Here is an 11,424-nt window from a genome sequence, read left to right as displayed (position 1 = left end):
TGAACACTTTTAAAGCCTAGTAGAAAGTCTGTAGCCTTCTGGCAGCTACAGGGAGAACATGCCGAAACCATGTAGCCTGGAGCCTTATGTTGTTTTTCTTTTAGATACAAAAACAACATCCTGGTTGTCATACTTCAGTTAGCAACAACAGCAAGGAGTGGAACTACAGAAGCCAAAAAGCAAGGTTAGCACATCTAGGGACTTTTCTGGATCCTGGAACTATGGGCTGAATCTTTGTTCCCATTTTGGCAGGTGTTAGTACCAACATGTTGGGTTTTAAAGCCAGAATGGTACCTCCAACATGGTGTCATTTGTGATAAGGTCTGGAAACTGTCACAGTTCAAGAACAGCAGCAGCAGCTTCTGAGATCCTCTGAGGTCTGTCAGTAGGAAGCTCCGCCTTTTTCTCTTGAGCTGTTTTTCCTTTTCTATTTTGATTTTGTTGATTTTTGGCATGTTTTATCCTGATAATTTCTGTTCTTGCTTATTACTTCAAGCCTTTCTTTTCTGTTTTTCCTTTTTCATTTTTTGCTTCTTGAGTTGTTTCTTAATTACCCAATATGAACATGAAAAGGTAAATTTCATGTATTTTTTATCATACCTCAGTACAGGTTTTATTATTATCATGAATGTGTATGTCATATACACTAGAATAGCATCTCCTGCAGGATACAAAGGGGCACAATGATGTATTAGTACTAGGTTTGTAAGAAGCACATAAGCCTCTTTCCCACAAGTTTCCATATGTGTGATTTTTACCATATTTCAATTGCAAGCTTTTTGTTTGGGCAGTGTGACTCTGTCCTTGACACATGAGTTTTGTAGATGAATATTTTGCAGTGTTTGGAGGACAGGTTTCCTTCAGGTCTTCATTACTAAGCTTGATGGATTTTTGTCAGATCAACAGTGCTGGTGTGGTACTCCTCACTCCTGTTTAGGTTTAATTTGGGGCTTGCTATGTGAGCAATTTTAGTAAATGCCCTATATGTCCTTAAAGTAATATATAGCTTTTTGTAGCATTGCAAGAAGACATCTGATTCAGGTTACTGGATAAGTTTAGAAAGTGAATGTTCACATGCTTAACTGTCGCCTTTCTCTTGTGTTTACACTGTCTACAAGAAATCTGTGATTTTGAGAGTCTCAGGTTCCTCTCATTCCTTTGCTAATTTTTCTGGTTTGTCCGAACAACAAAGCAGGAATATACACCTGACCTTCATTTTTCTTACCCCCAGGCTTGCTATATTCCCATCCCACACCAATCCTCTCCAGAAGCTCCCATTTGGATGCAATATAATCCCTGGCCAAGTGGAATATGAATATGAATATATATACATATATTCACACATGTGTGAGTGTGTGTCTATGTGTGTGATTATTATTTAATTTTGGCAACTTTTGCATCATTATTTAATACATGTGTTATTAAGTATCTTTTTTTTCACTGAAGTTGTTAGTTTGCAATGTCAGTTATCCTGCTTTAAGCGGTTTCAGGGTGTGTTCTATTGGGCCTCCCAACACCACATATACTAGCTACCATCACTTATATATTTGGATTGTTTCTGCATGCTTTGTTTTCAGGTGTGTGTGTGTGTGTGTGTGTGTGTGTTATTCCTTTTTTCTTATTTCGTATTGGGTTTTCATTTTCTTTACCTCCTTCTCCTTTTCATTAACATCTACAATCTGTAAAGTATATTTGTTTGCGTTATTTTAGTTATTTGAATAAAGATTTGATACATATAACTAACATTAACACGTGAAAACTAAAATATACCAGTGTCTTTGGGTCTCTTTAGGTAGTGAGAGAGAGACTTCTTAAGTGGGAACAACCTCAATCACCCCCATATTAAGTTTTGCTGTGTCATATTGTGGCCTAAAAGTTTCACCAAAGAGGGTTAGGACTGATAAATTTGGTGACATTTTGGGTTACAAAATCAGCATACAAACTTCAGTAGTGTTTCTTGCTAAAAAGAAATTAAGAAAGCAAAGCAAACCTGAAGCTAAAGAGGTAACTCAGTGGATAGGAACACTGGCTGCTTTTCCAGAGGACCTGGATTTGTTTCCCAGTATCCACGTTGGGTAACTCAAAACTGCCCTAACTCCAGCTCCAGAATCTCCTCCTATGCATATCTCTCTCTCTCTCTCTCTCTCTCTCTCTGAGACAGAGACACAGAAAGAAAGGAAGGGAGGAAGGAAGGGGAGGAGAGAGGGAGAGAGGGAGGGAAGGAGGGCGGCACAACCCTTTTATAATAGAGTCATAAAGAAAAGGTAAAATACTTACTAGTAAACTGAACTGAGAATGATCCAGAACATTGAAAACTATCAAATGTAGGTAGAAGACATTGAAGACACAAACAAATGGAAGAACACATCTTGTTCATGGATTAGAATTCTACAGATTCAATGCCATCCTTGTCAAAATTCCAATGTAATACCTCACGGAAATTAAAAAGTAAAGCTCATATATACATCCATAAAAGAGCCTCAATAGTGGAGAGGCTTGTATAATATGGTTTGAAAATCTACTTCAAGCCTATAGTAAGGAAAACAAAAAGACAATAGCATAAAACAATTCAATGCCAAAGAAATGGCTTACATGTTGACATTTGGATGGTATTTTACAAAAGTGTCTACATTAGAGGAAGGACAGCCTCATGGGTAACTGGCAATTTTGAAAGCTGGTTGTGGTGTGTGTGTGTGTGTGTGTGTGTGTGTGTGTGTGTGTGTGTGTGTGTGTGTGATGCTACTTTCTCCTTCCTAACTGATACCCCTGGTTCTCAGAATCAATTTCCCCAGATCATTGGAGTCCAAGCTTTCGTCTTGGGTTCTGCTTTGGAAGGAACTCAGCCCATGGCAGGATTATGGTAAAGAAAAGGAGCTGAAAATTTCAGGAAACGGTTCACTCTTTCCATCATAATGCCAAGAGAATGGTGACTGGGAAGCACAAACTATCTCACTTCACAGTAAATACACTCATCCCAGCTTGAAGGAAATGTTGACCACACCTGCTCAGAGACTGGGCATCAGGAAGTATGCAGCATCACCAACAAGTACGGTTTGACATAGCAGTGGCCTTTGGTGTCTTCAGAAAGGCAGAGTCTGTGAGGAGGAACTGAAGACATCAAGGCAAGCAGCGCAAGCATAGGCACTGCAGAAGTCTGCAGAGGAGGGGCACAGTCCAAATTTCCATGACACTGCCAACCACAGCCATGGGTACTGACACTGCCAACCACTGCCATAGACAAACCTGTGACATTGCAAGCATGGGAGTGTCCTTTTTCTGTCTCAGAAACCACAGCAAACTCCCAAGGCAGGCTAGCTCACTGACAGGGAACTGTTGGGGGGTGACCCTTCTGAGCCTTTTGCAAATGTAGACCCTATTATTGCCGGCATCTTCTCACCAATGTTACAAATGTCTCCTCAAGGCCTCACTCAACACCTTAGTATTCAAACTTACGTTTACAGAAAGAAATTGCTAGCTCAGAAATTGTTAGGTTGCTGGGCAGGGAATTATTTGACTTTCTTCATTCATATATTGCCTTTTCTTATAAGTTTTGAAGAGAAATGAGGAAATTTTATTTCTTTGCACTTGGCTTATAGACATCAAATTCCTTGGGGATGGGGGTGGGGACAGAGAGGAAGCCCTATTTAAAACAGAAACTATTCCTCTAGAGGTAGCTTGAAATTGCCTAGCAGTCATGGGACTTTTCCATCCTTTCTCATTCTTTGCCTTTCTCCACCCTCCTGCCCTCTCCTTTCTGCCTCCATCTTCCTCCCTCCCTTCTCAGAAGTCAGTATCTTGAGGTAAGGATTGGCTTCCATTTGTTTTTATAGTAGTAAATATTTTATTACTTAAAAAGGAAGGCAGTGTTTGCCCTTAATTGTTTTTGATTAAATATGCTAATTACCTTTTGGAATACTAATTAGCATGCTAAATGTTTTAATAATGCATAGAATAACTAGCAAAGAAAAAACAAATTCACCTGAAATGTGCATAGCTTTCCTCATTTAAATTCTAATAATACAACACAGAGGGAAAAGTCAAAAATTTGTCATCTGATGCAGAGAGGAATGAACATTTTATGAATTGAGTCAGACACTTTATATATATTTTTTCTCCCTAAAAGAATTCATTCAGAAATTGATCTTGGCTAGACAATGACCTGGAGGAAAGCGACTCGGTAATATGTCTTTAACTCCAAAATTCACACAATACCAGAATACCAAAAGGTAGTTACTCTTGGATAGTGACTCTCTTCTCCTAATCTCCCCAAATATAGATAAACCCAGAACTTGGAGCAGGATTCCTCATGGAGCCTTGAGCCCCACAAACTTCTAGTGAGGTACCCTATAAGGAAGGAAGGAGAGAAAAATCTCAGCCCAGAAGCCTACTAGTGGAGATCAGGTTGGAGCAGACTGTTTAAGCTGCCTCTCTGTTGTCATATGAAGGGAGAGCACACCCTGGAATTGAGTCTATTTGAAATAGTACAGAGTCAGAGACAAAGTGTTCACTAAGAAGAGATTTGCCTTCCTCATGGGCTCAGTTATTGAGAATATATGTAGAAATTCTGACTAGATAGAAGATGATAGATAGATAGATAGATATGTAGATGATAGGTGGATAAAAATTAAAGCTTTCTTTTAAAATCCCATGTATCTGTACATTCCATGATCCTGCATTTTGCTTTGGCACACTATGGAATGACACGAGGGAAGCAAATTGCTATGAAAAACGACAATGATATTTGAAGCTGAGCAATGGGTTGTGAGAGGTTTTCCTTACTTTCTTTTTGTGCCTTTAAGGTTTTGTAGAGCAATTTATTTCAAAGAAGACCTTGCAGTTGTTAAAATAGCCCAGAACCCATCCCTGGAAAATCCCCAGGTGCCTGGCCTCACATGTTGGAGTCACAAACACATCTGCCTGGTGTTTTTCAGCCCATGCACTACAAGGCACACAGATGTTTTCATTGCGAAGTGAAGGGCACTTTTCTGGTTACACATTTGTATTCTTTTTGCCCCGTTAGAGCTGCCTTGACTTTGTCTGTTGAGGTCTCCATGAGAACAACCAAACAGTTTAAATGCCTCAGTTCATTCCACCCTCCATAAAGCCAGTACTTGTGAGAGCTTTATTGAAAGGCCTCAGGACTTCAGAGTAAGCTAGGAAGTGGCCCGGCTTGAAATGGGGAGTGATAGCTAGGGAAGTCCTGCCAGTGTGCTCTGGGTAGGGCTGTGTGAAAGCATCCATTCATTACTACTAAAAAGCCTCAGCCTCTCTGTCACAACTTCTATGGCACCTGAGGTGTTTGCAAGGGGCCAAAAGAAAAGGTTCACCCCAGTGACTGTAATAAAACAACCACTTTACCAGTGCCCCTCTGTGATTTGGTTACAGTGCAAACACTGCTGTGGCAGTCCCTATCGGCCAGCACTCCCTCTTCCCCGAGGTCTCCTCTATTTTAGGGTCCCCAAGTTGTCTATAACAGAGACAAGAAGCATCACGTGTCCATAGCTGACCCTGACATGCACTAGGGATCTGCAGTGTCACTCTCCTTTAGAACCAGGCAAGCTGAGCAGAAAAGGGCACAGGTGGTGGGATGGTGGGAAACAACCTGGCTTTCTACACAGACAAGGATATGGGGGGGGGGCTTGAGGCTGTGGGCAACATATTTGGCCTTGCCAGATAATGTTAACAGCACATGAAGCTGTGTGCAGCACTTCAGTTTCCATCGATGTTGTACTCTTTGGTCAGTGGAGGCTGAACATTCATTGGGGACACAGAGATTCAACAAGATGAGAAAGGAGGACTCTGGGTGGGAAATAGGTAGCCAGACACAAGGCCGTCACTATGGACTGGCCTCAACACTGTCAGTCAATAGGTGACTCTGGAATAAGGGTGGAACAGCAAGCAAGGGCGGCTAGACTCTGGAGCTTGACTTGCTTGGGTCTGGCCAGGCAGGGCTACTATAAGAGGGCACCATCTTGATCCCCGAGTTAGTGATGACCCTGAAGGCAGTGCTGCAAGACAGAGCATCTGCACGTGGTGCTGACTCCCACTTCGTGGAGCAGAATGCACAGTAGAGTCAGCCAGAGGCACTTGGGCACCCGGTGTGACTTGAGGTACAACAGCAATTCCCATCAGCAGGAAAGGTGCAGTGTCAGAGTGGAGTGTCAGAGGGACATTGTGATCATTATGTTAACTTGACAAGCTAGAGCTATTTGGAAAGGGGGATCTTCAACTGAGGGAATGTCCCCATAAGATTCATAAGATTGGTCCCCTCTGATTGGTTATTAATGTGGGAGAACCCAGTTTATTGTGGGCAGTGCCTCCCTGGGCTGGTGGTCCTGGGAACTAGAGGAAATCAGACTAAGCTATCCATGAAGAGCAAGCCAGTAAGCAGGATCCCTCCATAGCCTCTGCATCAGCTCCTCCCTCAGGTTCCTGCCTTGGGTTCCTGCCCTGGCTTCCCTGAATGACAGACTACAAGCTGTAAACTAAAAGAAACCTTTTCCTCTTGAGGTTTCTTTGGGTTGTGGTGTTTTTTCACAGCAATAGACACCCAACTAAGACAGAAATGTTCTGGCTGTAAGTAGGATGGAGGGCTGGCACAGCTAAACAAGTGTCTCAGCAATGTGTGCGCAACCAGAACAGACCATCATGTCTCTCCTTGTTAGCAGGGTGAGCTGAACAGAGGCTCCTTCTCAGACTCTGAGCTTCTATTCCACTCATCAGAAAAGCATCCCTTCACAGGTTCCATGGCTCTCACCACAGCATCTTCTCCTAGTGGGTGTTCTGGGGCTTGCAACTCAGCTACATCAGTCTTTTGCACTGAGGGTCGATACTGAACTGGCCAGTTATATATTCCTTGCCTATTAGTTGCGTAACCCTGTAGCCACTTCACAGGAAGTTCTTTCTCCCATTTTGCAGAAAAAGTGGACAGAGAAATGGAATTGCAATATTTTGAGCCACTGGCCCTTGCCTCTTACCTGGAAACATATGAGCTAGAGCAGGAAGAGTGTGGGAGATGGTAGTTCTTAGAATATTAGATTGTATGCACAATCTGTGCCTGCCATGGGGAAGCATATCCATAAGTGAGTACATGTGAGGAGCATGCTTAGGAATCCCTGCCTCACAGAAATATTAGTGTGAGGCCATTCTTGTCCATGCACTAGAACAGCATGCAATCAGGTAAAAGATGACACAAAAGCTCTATGAACCTAAATGGAGCTTCCTCCTCACCTGGATACAGTCAAAGAAATACCAAAAAATGAGGCACCTCTTGATGGTATGAAACAGTTCTAAATATGCTGACTCTTAGAGATGCCCAATGTTTGCTGAAGTTTTGGAAATATTCACAGTTGTGGAATGATTTGTGCTATCACCACTCTTTTTTTTAAAGGGTATTTTTATTTTTATGTGTAAGGGTGTTTGCTTGCTTGTGTATATATACATGTGTACAGTGCTCAAGAAGGTCAGAAAAAGGCATCAGGCACCATTGAACTGGTGTTACAGATGGTTATGAATAGTCACGTGGGTGCCAGAAACCAAACCTGGGTCCTCTGCATGAGCAGACAGTGTTCATAATATCTGATTCATCCCTCCAGCTCCACCACTCTGTTTTTACTTACAGTATAGGACACACAGCATGCATGTAGACGTACACATGGATTTGCAACATATACATGCATGGGGTATACAAGCCTGAGAGTCTGTGTGCCCTTTGTATTGATTGCTGAGAGTGGGTTGTAGGGACAAGGGCCTGTAATTCTTTATTTACTCAGTTCCATGTTGCTAGAATTACTTGCAAACAGCATAAGTTCTTTTTATTTTAAAATAAATATTAAAAAGCTAAATCCATGAAACCATCTGTTTCTGCTGCTACTATTCTTATTATTCTTTTGTTTGTTTTTATGATTTACCTCTTTCTTCAACAACTGGCCTCAATGGGGGGGAAATCACTCAGAATAGCAGGGGAGGTGCCTGTTACTGAGGTCAGGGGACGGGGAAGACAAAAGTAGGCAGATACATGTGTCTGTAAAGTACTTGGCTGTTGACTTGAAGAAAATACTCACTTCTAATTTCAAACTATACCCTCCAACCAGCCTATTAAAAGAGAGACTTCTCTTTTTAATCTTCCCTTCTCTGTTATTTCCACCAGCAATGGTCAGCAGGTCCATTTTACCAGTCAGAGAACTATGAGGTCAGATTTTGTCATAGCAAGCTTGAACCATTTTACCCTGACTTCTACCTGATAGCTCACTGTTCACTTGACAAACTCTATGGGGCCTTTATAGATAGATATAAAGCACATTGTCACATAGTAAATTGCTTTGCAATTTTTTAAGTCAAATCTGTATTTTAACTGTTTTATTAAATTTCATCAGAAAATATCTGTAGAATGTATACAGTGAAATGACTCCTTCTTTTAATACTGCAGTGTTTTGTACCAGAAGTGACCCACTAATAATAAAGCATCTTAATCTCCATGTTTTCTTTGTGGGAGCTTATTTTGGCTTTTTGGCTTATAAAATGGAAATATGTAAGCAGCCTAATTGTATTTCAAAAGCACAAGGAGGTAAAGCTGCCCTGTTAGCAATTTATGCATTTGTTACAAAAAAAAACATTAGAAATGCTATCTTATTATACGAATTAACGATACATGGCAATCTAATTGATTCACTTGGTTAACTACTACAACATATGGGTTACATCGTGCTTACTAAGTATGGGTTACATATTGCTTACTATGTACAGACTACTAAGTATGGACACTCTGAAGTTCTTACACACGTCCTCTGTCTACTGTGAGAAGAACATCTCCATCTTACTGTGCCTCTACTTCTTTTCCTGTTCCCACATCCCCACTCAATATGAACTTGTGACAACTGCTTTACAACAGGGTACCTGAGGATATCGGGTATTTGACAGGATTCTATTCCTTCTTATTTATATTCCTCTGAACTATCATCTCCCTCCCATTTGTGAGTTTTCAGAGAATATGGTAAAAATGAGTGTTACAGAACCCAAAGAAAGTATCCTCATGTAAATAATCAACAGTACCAACATCCATACCAAGTTAAAGACCATCTCCAGCCTTCTAGAAGGTTCTGACATGTCTCTCCTAGTCCACCCTGGTGGGTAGACACCTTCCTGATTTCTATCCTTCTACCCCTGAACTTCAAATGGAAAGGATCATGGATCCCCGGTGACTCATGTCTGTGAGACTCTGACACATGCAGTTCATTTCTACAGGAAGACAATCTTAATCACTCATTCTCCAGGCTGCGAGGTAGTGGGGCAGATAAAGATACTTACCTCAGGGTCTGATGGCCTGAGTTTATTTCCCAGAATACTTTCATGGTGGTAGAAAACAACCAATTCTACAAAGTTGTTCTCTGCCCTCCATACCACATACATACATACACGCATGCACACACACACACACACACACACACACACACACACACACACACACGTTTATGTCGATACTTATATTTTCTCATTTCTGTCTTAATTTCTTGGCCGCAAGGATCTACTACAAACAACAACAACAACAGAATCTACTTTTAACAAAACCACTCAGTGGTCAGAGGACATTCACTGTTAAGAGTCTAGTGCTCAGAACTGAGCCTAGCACAAAGGCTCATGTTTATAATCCTAATTCTCAGGAAGCTGAGGCAGAAGGATTGCCATGAGTTCAAAGACAGTCTGAGCTACATCATAAGTTCCAGGATAGCCTAGACTATAGAATAGAACCCTGACTCAACCAAACAAAAATGGACAATAAAAACAAATTCAGAGCTTGATTATGTTCAGTTGGTCATACAGCCAAGAATATAGTATATTTTGCTAAATGAACATTAAAATGTGTCTCCTGCAGCTATGGTGAGAAACAAAGAATGAACTTCCTGCAGTTGGGGTGGGAGACAGAGAGTCAGCCTCCTGCAGTTGAGTGAGGCAGGTGGGGATGGGGAGAGTCTACAAACCTAGACAGGAGAGATGATTGAGGGTTACAGACTTTACACTTTCAGCCTCTTAATCTGTAAGGAGTATGGTTTTATCTGCCTGCCGCCGGTCTGGTCCTGCCGCTGCGCCAGCCCCAAATAACGCACAGAGACTCTGTATTTGATATTATGCTGTTGTCCAGGGGCTAGTTTCTTATCGGCTAGCTCTGTCTTAATTATTAACCCATTTCTATGTATTTCCACGTGGTCTTACCGAGAGCGGAGGAATGGCAGTTCTGTTCTCTCCAGGCTCTCCATCTTGACTCCTCCTATCTACTTCCTCTTTCCTCCTTGTCTCCTAGTCCCTCCTATCTTGCTTTCCTATTGGCCATCAGTGCTTTATTCAGTAACCAGTATGAGAAACATATTTACAGAATTGCATCTCCCATCATTGATCTTTTGGTTTATCACTCTGCCTGTTGCTTCAAGGCTGAGTGTTTTCTAATCATCATTGTCCTTGTCACCATTTTAGTTCTAGAAACTCTTATGATATAGTTTAGAGCTCATCATGGGTAAAATTTCTGCGTCTTCTTCTTAAGTTGACTTTGCATCTTTAGTCCCCTTTCAGCTGAGCATTGCCAAGCATGTCAATGTCCTTGGCAAGTGTGTGGTCTGGCTTTGCACCTTTAGCATTCCTGTGTCTGATAATTTCACCCCTGAGCCTCACATATATGGAATGGGAGATCAGGTCAGCAAGAGTCCTCTCTAAGAATGCCAAGGGAGGATTGAGCACCAGGAAAAGGTTGAACTACACCTCACTTAAAGCAAGAAAGAAGTGGACAGTGGGAACTGCTCAGCATCCAGGCCTCCGAGGGCCTGCTGGGCAGTCCTGAGGAGAATCACAGCCTCTGAGGGAGCCCAGAGATACACAGGAAAGACACAAAGGGAGATGAAGGTCCGCAGATCCTCAGGCTCCAGAAAGAGACCGGGCCGCAGCTCTCTAGTCTGTTAGGATGAGATGAGAGTGTGCTGTGCCAACCCCAGTGGGCAGCACTCTCAGTGGGATGGGCTGTCCTTTATCCTCTCTGATTCACTAAGGCTTCTTACCACCACTAGAACACTGATTTCCCCATCCACCACCCCCACCTGAGGGATGAAGCAGATCTTCTTAATCCTTGTGAGCTACAGAGCGGAGCAGAGAACAAGTACCTCAGGCCCATTCGTCTATAAGAGAAGCAGGAGGAGCCTTCTGCCCCCATATCACTCCCTCCTCTCCAGAGCCAGGCACAAAGGCAGCCTAGCCACCCTCAAGCACCATCCTGGAAAGGATGTCCAAGTACAGTGAATGAAGAGGTCAGGGCTAGCCTTGTTCATCCCCCATGAGCACGTGCTACTATAGGCCAAGCTCTTTGAAAAAATTCTCTCACTCTATTCTACTTCTAACAGGAAATCCAAACTCTCTTGCCAGCAGAAAGGCAACATACCACCC

The sequence above is a fragment of the Phodopus roborovskii genome, unplaced genomic scaffold (genome assembly GCF_943737965.1).
Source record: "Phodopus roborovskii unplaced genomic scaffold, PHOROB, whole genome shotgun sequence".
NCBI classification, from domain to species: Eukaryota; Metazoa; Chordata; class Mammalia; order Rodentia; family Cricetidae; genus Phodopus; species Phodopus roborovskii.
This window is presented reverse-complemented; position numbering follows the sequence as displayed.